We start from the raw sequence: 13,088 nt of genomic DNA, 5'->3' as shown, positions 1-13,088 counted from the left end.
ACTTAGAATACCCAAGATACAATCTGCAAAACACAGGAAACTCAAGAAGAAGGAAGACCAAAGTGTGGAAACTTCTTTCTCCTTAGAATGGGGAACAAAATACCCATGGAGGGAGCTACAGAGACAAAGTTTGGAGCTGAGACAGAAGGAAGGACCATCCAGATCCTGCTCCATGTGGAGATCCATCCCATAAACAGCCACCAAATTTTTCTGACAGGATCCTGATATAGCTGTCTCTTTTGAGGCTATGCTAGTACCTGGCAAATACAGAAGTGGATGCTCACAGTCATCTATTGGATGGAACACAGGGCCCCCAATGGAGGAGCTAGAGAAAGTACCCAAGGAGCTGAAAGTGTCTGCAACCCTATAGGAGGAACACCGATATGAACTAACCAGTAACCCCAGAGCTCATGTGTCTAGCAGCATATGTAGCAGAAGATGGCATAGCTGGCCATCATTGGGAGGAGATGCCCTTGGTCTTGCAAAGATTATATGCCCCAGTACAGCGGAATGCCAGGGTCAGAAAGCAGAAGTAGATGGGTTGGGGAGCAGGGCTGGGGGAGGGTATAGGAGACTTTCTGGATAGCATTTGAAATGTAAATGAAGAAAATATCTAATAAAAAATAAATATAAAAAAATAAATTCAGAAACTAATAAATAATACTATCAGATCAGACCTGTTATATAATATAATGGCTCATATGTATGCAACATTCTATTTACACGTATTGTTATAAGAAGCATATAAGTGTGTTTAATACTTAATCCTTTTGTTATTAAAATTATTATGTTGATTATACATAGCCAAGGAAACTAACTCCATGATTTAATAACTTGCTCACTGTGTGAAAATATGTTTAGGAATCTCAAAAGGCATGGCTCAAAACAACCTCATTTTATATCTCCAACTATGGACACAAAGGAATCATTTTTATCAAATCTTGTAAAACACACAGATATGAGAAGTTCCAGCTTGGATAAAGTCATTTACTTCTCATTTCCGTGATTGTGGAACTGTAGTACCTATCTTAGAAGCTTGCCTTGCCTGGAAACAGAGTTGAGGTACCAACAGGAAATATGGGCAAGAGACTCCGTTGCAATCTCTATAGGAAGAAATCAGGGAAGAAATGATAGTTTAGAAGTAGATAATTTAAAAAATGTGAGCTGACTGTGTGGCACAGTGATATACTGGTCTTGTCCTCAGCCCAGAAGTGATGAGACAGGAAAAACTATCAATGCATAATAGCTGTAGAGAGGAAGAAGTCAACATGGATGCCCCATGGGATTGATTGCTTTACATTTAAAAGCCATGCCACAAGCCATGTTCCTATGAACTCTGAGCTAAGCCTAGGGGAAGTTAGAATGCCAGTGTCAGTTGGTGTATCTGATGTCAAATGCCAAAACACTGAAAATAAAAGAAATCTGAATACATTTTCCATCCCGAGTTCCACCCTGGTGTCAGAACATCAAAACCAACTGCTCTTGTCCCTATCTTATCCCTATTGGGATTTTCAATACAAAACTTTGGGAGGCTATTTAAGTTGAATGAACACTGATGGTACATCGGAAAACCATTAAGTACCAAGCACGCACATTTTGAATGCTGATAAACTTGTATAACTGCTATTCTGCTTGTATATTAAAAAAGCAAAACAAAAACCAAAATGGGAGGATCATACCAGAAAGGTACTCTTCAAATCACAGTGTCTAGTTTCCATACTAAAAAATAACAAATTTCTTTCATAGAGACAGTTAAAATTTCAATCTACTCTCTTCCTAACAATTATAGTTACTCGAAATGTCACCCATAAGCAATTCAATAAAATATTGAATAATCTAGGTTTTTCAAAAATCCTCAAGTATATTATTTAGTAGTTTATTATAGAACACATGTAAGAGGAGAGTTATTTTTACCTACTTTTGAAACTAAAAGGTAATTTAGCTTTCATTTTGTACCCTCTTCTGATTGTTTCTAGGTAAAATTAAAAGGCAGTACCAAAGAAACACACACACACACACACACACACACATATATACATATACACACACACATATATATATATATTATCTAGACAGGTGATAAAGTCATACCTGAGGAGCCTGGTATACTGACATATGGGTCAGTGATCTGAGAAAAGAAAAGAAATATGTATAAAAATATAATGTCATATATATACATATTTTATATGTATATGTACATATATTATATATGTGTGTGTGTGTGTGTATCCAAATACTAATCTTTCTTTCTCTCATCATTTTATCTAAATGCACTGGCATTTCTATCATTACCTGAACTATAGTATAAAACACAGTAGGCCATATTGGACACAGTAAAATTCAAGTATCTTGAATTGTTAACCCCTTATTATAGAGCTATGGAAAGTATTTAGTCATACTAGACTAGGTGCAACAGATGTCTCCTGTTATTTGTGTGGGTGTCCAATGGGAAGGATCTCTGGATTTATGTGGTGCTGGGGTGTAAAAACCACCTAGTAAGTGTACTGAACATGTAGAGACTGTGGGCTTTGTCTCAGTGTTTGTCAAAGTAACAGAAACATAATACATACATGGATCATTTCCTCTATTTCTCTATTCTAATGAGTTAGAAGTAAATTTTAGATACATTCCTATTTTCTATGATATTTAACTTGTCTTCTACAAATGTCATGAAACTGTTAAGACTTTGTGTGTGATAGCAATGGGGTTGAACTTGATGTGTTAAATTATCTCTAGAAAGGTGGTAAAGTCCTATCTGAGTGCTGTTTGAGAAACCTGATATATAAGTCAGTGATCTGAGGAGAGAAATCCTCTGCCTTGTTGAAAGGCAGAATCTACTGAATGGGTACTGGATTGAATAGACACATCAAACTTAAAAAGGATGATTTTCATTCTTTTTATTGGAAATGGGAAGGAACTACGGGTTCTCTAGCCTTGGAAACCACTCTCATATGTAACAGTTTCGTAGTTGTCTGTCATGGAGAGTCACATTATTGGATTCCCTGGGTCCTGGATTAGGAACTTGGTCTAAACCACACTATCGTTATCTTATATCCTCCAGTTTACATGGTTACCGCCAGATTACCAGGGGACTTCATGGCGTCTACTTATATGAATCAAACTCTGCTAAAACCAGGTCTCATATAAAAATATCTATGTTTGTTTGTATAGGTCCTTCTTAGTTCTGGCCATCTGGAAAAACTGACTAATACAATATTAAACATTGAATATTAATACTTCACATAGATTTTTGGTTGTCAAATTCATTTAACCAACTTAACATGGTTAGTAATGCTTTAAGAAGAAATATTAATGATTCAAATAGACAGGGAAAGAAGGGCTTGTGCCTGACAGGCAAGAGATGGGTGGGCAAGCTAGAATGCTGTAGTAAAGGGGAGGCAGAGATACTGTAGGATGAGTGAAGAATGTAATACTCTGTATTAGCAGGCTTTGGAATGGAAGAATGCTAAACCAATGAAGAACAATGTTAAGATGCTACTTTCTCCACTGAACAATGGCAGAGTCTTGATATCAGCAATGAGGTCACTGAAATCACCTGAATGTGAGATGGCTTTATGGATGCATATGTTGGAAGAACAATTTTACCAAGGTGACAAGCAAAGGGTTTATTAGACAGTAATTCTGACCTACCATTGGAAGGTTAACTGGACCTCCAGGACAAGCTTTGTGGTAGAAACTAACAAGATAGAATTCTGCTTCATTCATACTGTGTACATGGAGGGAAATAAACCCATTTCAGAAAATTGTGTTCTGCCTGCCTCTATGCTTAACAGAAGGCTACACTGTCCTTTATATTTCAGGTTTGAATGGTGCCTTCAAATATTCATGAGCCTTGTGCTTTTTGTGTGGGACACTTCAGGTCTTCTCCAGCACAACGATCATTGTATCCTTCACTATAGGAGAGCTTGCTTCCCAATAGCATTCCTTTTTCAGATGTCTTTTAAAATGTCCCACATACCATTTTGTGGTAAATTTACAATGATGTTTTTGATGACCAGAGTTATCCCCTGAAGATATAACTAATGATATTGCTTCCTAATCCTCAAATTTCTGTGGATCCACATTATAAGGAAACATATAAAACCCATAAGATTTGTAATAAAAGTATTCCTGGTTGTCTAGTGCAAAAAAAAAAAATCAAATGTCAAGCATGCTAGTTGATAAGACATTATAGTGCAGCTGAACTACACCTCCAGAGCTCTTGTCAGAAAGCGGTGAAGCAGAAGTCACAATGCCATGAGCTTTTACTAGGTGAAGGTGGTAGATACACAGTCTGAATAGTGCTTTGTAGGTGAGAAATGGGCCAAATATCTATTATTGTGTCTGAACGTGTAGGAGAAGGACTAAGAGACAGGATCTCCTGTGAGATAACATCCAGAGGTAACCAATTTTCTCAAGAAATATCAGGGGACCAATAGATTACAGAACAGTTACATAGTTGTGTGCTAAATTCCATGAAGGATGCTAAGGCAATAAACCCTCCATGGGATTACTTAACATTCCTTTAGGGGAAGCAGAAATCACAAGAAGAAGATATATCATGAAATATTAGATTGGAGATGACTGAAAGAAGGAAAATATGCATAAGGTGCCAAGCAAGAAATAAGAATTTTGGTTGTAAATGAACTACATTCTTTATTATCTTTATTATTTTTGATGTATAACTTTATTTTCATTTTACCTATGAAAATGACAAAGTGTGTTTATATGAAAAACTAAATTTAAAATGGTCCTTTAGAATCCATGTATATATATATATATATATATATATATATATATATATATATATATATATATATTTCATTTAATTTTTTATAGCCAATATTTTATCTCCCTCCTGGTCCATACCAAGAAGTTATATTCTTCATCTCATACCTCCTACCCCATCCCCTGTCTACACAAGGATGCTCCAACCCCACCCTCCACCCCATCAGACCTCCCCACTCCCTGGGTCCTCCAGTCTCTTGATGGTTCGGTGCATATTCTCTGACTGAGTCCAGACCCGGCAGTCCTCTTCTGTATATGTGTTGGGGGTTTCATGTCAGCTGGTGTATGCCTGGTTGGTGTCCCAGTATCTGAGAGATCTTGGGGTCCAGGTTAGTTGAGACTTCTGATCCTCCTATAAGGTCTCCCTCTTCCTCAGCTTCTTGCAACTTTTCCCTAATTCAACCACAGCGTTAAGCAGCTTCTGTCCATTGGTTGGGTGTAACTATCTTCATTGGACATTTTCAGCTGCTTGCTGGACCTCTCTGGAGGCACTCATGGTAGGTCTCTGTTTGTATCAACACCATAGCCTCAGTAATAGTGTCAGGCTTTGGGGTCTCTCCTTGAGCTGGATCCCAATTTAGGCTTATCACTGGACCTCCTTTTCTTCAGGTTATTCTCCATTTTTGTCCCTGTAGTTCTTTCAGAGAAGAGCAGTTATGAGTCAGAGTTTTTGAATGTGGGATGGCAACCCCATTCCTCACTTGATGCCCTGTCTTTATGCTGGAGGTGGGCTCTACAAGTTCATACCAGATAGTGTCCAACTCACTCTCTTTACTCTATTCAGTCCAGGAACTGTTCCCTAAGGAAAGATGCTACCCAGAGTAGGTGGGTCTGTTCAACTTAGTCAATTTACTCAGGATGATTCTCACCAACATGCCAGAGACCCATGTCTCAGGTGATTCTAGATTTTCACAAATAGACACCTAACACTATTAAAATAAAGATCTTTATTTAGAGAATAATACTTTTGAATTGCAAATTTATACTAAAACTCCCAACTACATTCATGCTTCAAGAACATATTTACCCACAGTTCATAATCTCTGAAACTCATAGAAATGGTGGAGTGAATTATGATGTGCGTTCAACATATATGTTACTTTCTCAAAACAGCAAACTACTGAACAGAGTCCCTGGAAAGAGTCATAGGGTCACCTTCGTGGCAGAGACTGTGGAGAAAGATGACAAGGGCGAGGCTGCGAGCAGTGTGCCTTGTGATGCCTCATTTGCCTAACTGACTTGACCTCCTAGGTGCTCTTGCATAATCTTACAATCCTTTCTAGGAAGAATTTGATTTTTGGCTAACTTTAAGAAATAAGATCCTTTGTCAAGAGTGTGTGCATATATATGTTGTGCATATGTTGTCAACCAAAATGATCCTGTACATATACTCAGGGTGATGCCATCTGCATTCTTGTCAATATCTTTACCTATTTGTGATTATGTACAAATATGAAGAGGAGTTTCTATTTAAATAAAACAGTCAACCACCTAAATGATCAGCATTCTTACGACAACAAACATGTTACAAAATATAAATATATTTTAACAATCTGTGAACAATTCCAGAAAATATTCATCTGTGTTGTATTGTAGCATATTTACTCTTACAGTACTGTAGTCAGTGTGAAAATGGGAAGCACTGAAGAATTCTGTTCAAGTACAGAGATTTTTTTCTGGCTTCCTGTACTTTGCTTTTCTGTTATCTCTTCTGACAAGTTGCTTACGTGAAAGAGGATGGCGGCATATGAACCTTGAAGGTATGAAGCAGCTTCATGTTCCATTTGGAACGCGGCTCACTGTCCCATCATATGCTTTGTAAATCAGTAGTTATTTGCTGTGACATATAAGACACAATCTCATTATGAAAGGTATAGGAATTATAATCTTATATTACAAAATTTTAATTTGGAGGTATTTGTATTTTATCAATTTGATATGGTCATGCAATAATATACACAATATATATTCTATGTATATAATACATGTATATATATTATTGTATATATATATGTATTATATATGTGTATTATATGTATATATGTATGTATGTATGTATGTATATATATATATATATATATATGTATATATATATATATATATATATATGGCTTGTTTAGAAACACTTCACAAACATCTCAAATAGGAAATAGTCTTGTTAATGACCTCTATTGGATGAATGAAAGAACAAACTGGGGTGTACTGACAGTGATTTACCCCTCATTGTCAGACATGGTCATACAATCAATCTAAAAACAGCATGTGGATTGAAAGAACTTGGGGAAAACAGACTAGCTTTGTTTCATCCCATCAGTGTGAAACACAGAAAAGACAGATTCAATCTGCAGTGACAGAGGACAGAGAGAAGTTGCCTGGGGCAAGAGGTGAGTGATGATTGACTGAGATGTGTATTGAAGATTTTTTTGGGTGCAGCAAACATTTTCTATCTTCAGGGTGCTTGCAGCTACGAGAGGGAATACTCACTGAAAAATAAAAATTAATTATAAAGATAAACATAATATACTTAAGTATTAAATATAGGTATTTTAAAACTGACTAGAATACACAGTGCCAAACAAAGTTGTAGAGGAAGCAGCTCATATACGGTGAAAGACAGTGCATATTCCCAGTAACTCTTAATGTTTGAATAGAATGATGTAAAAGAAGAGTTTTCATAAATAATTGAATGAACATGAGCATCTTACAAATAACAGTGTCCAGATACAATCTCAGAATTAGTTTTGGAGATTCTATAGTTTGTTCAACATAAAGCAAATTAAAAGCCTCTCTTCTATCGCAAAAGGGCTCTTTAATCAAAAAACATATTCATAATATATATTCGCTTGCTGAGAGACAAGTTCACATATTATACAGTAATTAGAGATTATTTGTAGAAATAATTTGCATAGCAGACAAGAAGTATATATTTTCAAAGATTTAGGTGATGTGTTAAAAGTTAATTTTGTGCCCTTTTTTTTTTCTTAGTGAGAGACTATACCTTTAATCCCATCATTTGGGAGTCAGAAGCAAGTAAAACTCGAGCTTAGCCTGCTCTACTTAGTGAGTTCCAGCCTATCCAGAGATGCCTGGTGAGACTCTGAATGAGACAGGGAGTAAGAGAGGGTCTGGGAGAGAGTTTTGATATATCAGTCAATGGCTACTAGTGGGAAAAGATCAAGTTTCCCTTAAGAATAAACTTCCAATCCGAAAGTTGTCAGCCCTCGATACATGCACATATGAAGAACACATTGAACTCAGTAGGATATAAACATACATATAAAAACAACAATAATTATATGATAGGTTATGAATTTGGGAAACTGGATATGGTATGAGTACAAGACAGAGAAGATGAGTTCTAAATGAGGCAATTATAATGATATATTATGTATGAAAATCTCAAAGGTTAGGAAAACAATGCTCAATATCACGGTCATAAAGGATAATTATAAAATTATATTCAATCAATAGAGTCACCTATGTTATAAGCAAAGAAATGAAAAGAAAAAAAAAACTCTCGGTGAAGATAGCGTACTTGTTTGTTAGTATGGAGCCCTTGAACACTTCTGATTGACGATGTGATTTGTTAAAATCATATTGGAAATCAATATGAGGGGCCCTCGAAAAATTAAAAACATACCTCAGGAATCTTTCTTCTAAGTATACATCTGAGCAAATGTAATCTTGTAATCTTTATTTTAGGTATATATATGTAGGAAATTAATCCAGTAATCTTACTTCTTGATGTATATCCAAAAAGAATAAACTGACCTACTTGTACATTATTCAAAGTAGTCTAGGCATATTAACACTCACTGAAAATCAACATGTAAACTATAAATTATATCACATACACAGACACATGCATACATATACATATACATATACATATACATATACATATACATATACATATACATATGCATATACACACATATTATGAATATATACATATGCTAGACACAGAGGCTATTATTCATCAATATTTATTTATTCATTTGCTCATAATTTTGCCTACATTCTGATTGGTAAAAGTCTAACTTAGGTATTTTCCTCCATTAATATTCACATTATTTCCTGACATCGGGTCTCCTACTGAACCTAAGCCCACCAGTTGCCAGTCTTGATCTCTGTCTGGGCTTCCATCTGTCTTTGTCGCTCTAGCTATAGAGCTACAGATGCACATCACTAAGACTGATCCATCTCCCTAGCTTGTAAATACTTGTCCTTTTTATTTGACAGTTACACCACTAAAAAACATTGAACACCATCAAATAAAAGAAATCTCTAAGGAAACATGAGCTTCTACTTCTTGTATAGCATAGCTTTATGTACTACACTGATGGTAATTTTGTGTACATATTTTTGGACTTAGAAAAGGAGGAAAGAAATAAACATAAATAAAAGTAGGTTATATTCTTCCAATATGGTGCATGGTGTTTTCACTACATAAATCTAGTCTATGAAAAAATTTTGACATTTTATAACTAGTGAGACTTCATGAACCATCTCTCCAGTGTGAGTATATGCTACCTGGCATAGGGCACTCTTTCCATCTGTCTTTATTTTCACACATTATCTGCTCCCACACTCAAGATATTTAAGTATCTCCCACATGAATAAACACACTATATTTATTTTAGAATATAAAAGGAAAATTGTAAATTACACATTCTTTATTTAGAAAAATGCAGCAGTTTTTCCATATAACAGAAGAGGTATTCAAGTTATCCAAATCATGATTTGTTATACTCTTTCCACTAATGACTTCTTTTTGTTCAAGAACCTCACACCAGTCAGAATGGCTAAGATCAAAAATTCAGGTGACAGCAGATGCTGGCGTGGATGTGGAGAAAGAGGAATACTCCTCCATTGTTGGTGGGATTGCAGGCTTGTACAACCACTCTGGAAATCACTCTGGCGGTTCCTCAGAAAATTGGACATAGTACTACCGGAGGATCCAGCAATACCTCTCCTGGGCATATATCCAGAAGATGCCCTAACTGGTAAGAAGGACACATGCTCCACTATGTTCATAGCAGCCTTATTTATAATAGCCAGAAGCTGGAAAGAACCCAGATGCCCCTCAACAGAGGAATGGATACAGAAAATGTGGTACATCTACACAATGGAGTACTACTCAGCTATTAAAAAGAATGAATTTATGAAATTCCTAGCCAAATGGATGGACCTGGAGGGCATCATCCTGAATGAGGTAACACATTCACAAAGGAACTCACACAATATGTACTCACTGATAAGTGGATATTAGCCCCAAACCTAGGATACCCAAGATATAAGATACAATTTGCTAAACATATGAAACTCAAGAAGAATGAAGACTGAAGTGTGGACACTATGCCCCTCCTTAGAATTGGGAACAAAACACCCATGGAAGGAGTTACAAAGACAAAGTTTGGAGCTGAAATGAAAGGATGGACCATGTAGAGACTGCCATATCCAGGGATCCACCCCATAATCAGCATCCAAACGCTGACACCATTGCATATACTAGCAAGATTTTATCGAAAGGACCCAGATGTAGCTGTCTCTTGTGAGACTATGCAGGGGCCTAGCAAACACAGAAGTGGATGCTCACAGTCAGCTAATGGATGGTTCACAGGGCTCTCAATGGAGGAGCTAGAGAAAGTACCCAAGGAGCTAAAGGGATCTGCAACCCTATAGGTGGAACAACATTATGAACTAACCAGTACCCCGGAGCTCTTGACTCTAGCTGCATATGTATCAAAAGATGGCCTAGTCGGCCATCACTGGAAAGAGAGGCCCATTGGACACGCAAACTTTATATGCCCCAGTACAGGGGAACGCCAGGGCCAAAAACGGGGAGTGGGTGGGTAGGGTAGTGGGGGTGGGTGGGTATGGGGGACTTTTGGTATAGCATTGGAAATGTAAATGAGCTAAATACCTAATAAAAAATGGGAAAAAAAGAACTTTTTTTTCTATCTTTAATATGTAAAATGTATATACAAATCAACCACTGAGAAGAAATCATAAGGATATACATTCTATATATAATACATATATAATATATAAATATATACATTACAATTAATCAAACATAAAAGCTAATGTGACTATCAAATGATTTATCTGCTTATATTTATAACAAATTAAGTCTTTGTTCTGTGTTTGGTTTGGAGCATCTTCTGTGGTCATCAACATTGACCTATGTCTTGTTTTTATACTTGCCAATACTGAGAGTATCATTTCATGAAAATTTATTGCAAAATGATAGAAATATATTTGGGGCTATTTCAGAAATGACCAATGATTCTGTATAAATCCCAAGCAAAAATTTATCAGTTACTTTTAATGGAAACGAGGTCAGAAATCCCAACAGGATCTCTACAATAACATGTTCTGGTGCAGAAAGATCCCAATTACACTAATTAGATGTATATGTGCTATACAATGGTGCTAAGAAGATCCATTCAATCATTGCTTTCTATGATAAAGCCATTATGTTTTTATAAGAAAAAAAGTTGTATGTTTCATAAAAACATCAATATTCATAGCAGGATAATCTTGAATCTCAACAGAGATATTATGGAGTATACATTGGTATTGTGTGCTAAATCAAGAAGTGTATATATCTTCTACTCAGACCCAAGGCTATAGGGAAGTTGAATGATTCACACAGGTGAGTACTACCAGAAACACCTCTGATTTGTTATGCAAAAGAATTGCAATTATATTTTGGACATTGAACAATGAAAAACCCTTTATTTTAATAAATTTGTTGTTGAGGTTGCATTTCAATCGTGAGATAAATGCACAAGAAAACTTTTGCTCTATGATTAATTAATTAATCTGATGTCCTAGGAAAGATAGCAACTTTCATTTGCCATAAATATAAATGTAAACAAAATTTCAAATATATTTAAAAAAATAATATAAAAATTAATTACATGACAAGCTAAAAATATAAACATTTTAACATCTCTACTTTGAACATTATGTTAAGTAAATAAATACTACTACCCTTTAAAGGGCAGAAGATTATCAATACTTTGTATGAACCATTAGCTGTCCGTTAGTTATGAATGGAATTTCAATAAGGCATGGACTTCACATGGTTTAAAAGGTCTACAACAGTAATCAGAATTTTCAACTTTCTCTGAATAGTATATTGCCTGAAATTAATCAATTCTGACATACATGACTTCAATACATTTTCTGAGTACTGTTGTCTTTGTAATGATATGTTATTTTTTCCAATTGTATATAGATGCTTGATGGGTTCAATTCTTGCTAATGCAATAATCAAACATCTTCTTGCTCAGGCATGAACTCTGTTTTTTTTTTCCTAGTGTTTTTTGTTAGTGACTAGAATCTCAGGCTACTAGACAATGATGGCTTTAAGTCATTAGTTAGCACACTGTCCTCACAGAGCCAGTGACATGTCTCACAGAGTCAATGTCCTGATATTGCTCTGCACAAGTCAATGCTGTGCACAGGACAGAATCTCATCCAGCAGTAACTGGACCTTTATGATTTTGTTTGTGATTGTTATGATCATTTCAAATTATAATTTATACCAAAAGATTGGTAAGATCAGAAATCTATGACAAACTGTACTCAAGGAAGAAATCCTTTGTACACCAGCAAATTAAATGTAAAGCAGAATGCCCATGACTGTTAAAAACAAAGCTTGTGTGCAGTTATGTCTCACACTCAAAGTGAGCAGTCATAAAAGCTCATGTTCAAGCTGAGCTGAATCTTCAGTGGTTGAGACCATCACAAAATGTGTAGGAAGATATATGCAGGCATTGTTGTTATTTTTACAAAAGTTTATAAATATATAGTGTTTTTAGCAAGATGTTGCTGAAAGGACCCTGATATAGCTGTCTCTTGCGAGGCTATGCTGGGACATAGCAAACACATAAGTGGAGGCTCACAGTCAGCTATTGGATGGATCACAGGGCCCCCAATGGAGGAGCTAGAGAAAGTACCCAAGGAGCTAAAGGGGTTTGCAACCCTATAGGTGGAACAACAATATGAACTAACCAGTACCCCCCCACCCCCCGCTGAGCTCGTGTCTCTAGTTGCATATGTATCAGAAGATGGCCTAGTCGGCCATCAGTGGAAAGAGAGGCCCATTGGTCTTGCAAATTTTATATGCCTCAGTACAGGGGAACGTCAGGGCCAAGAAGTGGGAGTGGAGGGGAGGGTTTGGGGGACTTATGGGTTAGCATTGGAACTGTAAATGAAGAAAATACCTAGTTAATAAAAAAATAAAAATTAAAAAAAAATATATAGTGTTTCATATAAACATAACA

General features: G+C 36.0%; 1 long non-coding RNA gene across 1 annotated transcript in view; it reads right to left on the bottom strand.

Annotated features, from left to right (window-relative positions):
• The window catches only part of 4930474G06Rik (RIKEN cDNA 4930474G06 gene), a 438,013-nt gene extending 435,883 nt beyond the window's left edge, over positions 1–2,130 (bottom strand). The window contains exon 1 of the long non-coding RNA NR_045398.1: positions 2,092–2,130. This is a non-coding gene — a long non-coding RNA (RIKEN cDNA 4930474G06 gene). The remainder of the gene's footprint in view (positions 1–2,091) is intronic.
• Positions 2,131–13,088: the final 10,958 nt, after the last annotated feature.

This window comes from Mus musculus, chromosome 18 (assembly GCF_000001635.26).
Source record: "Mus musculus strain C57BL/6J chromosome 18, GRCm38.p6 C57BL/6J".
NCBI classification, from domain to species: domain Eukaryota; kingdom Metazoa; phylum Chordata; class Mammalia; order Rodentia; family Muridae; genus Mus; species Mus musculus.
This window is presented reverse-complemented; position numbering and strand designations above follow the sequence as displayed.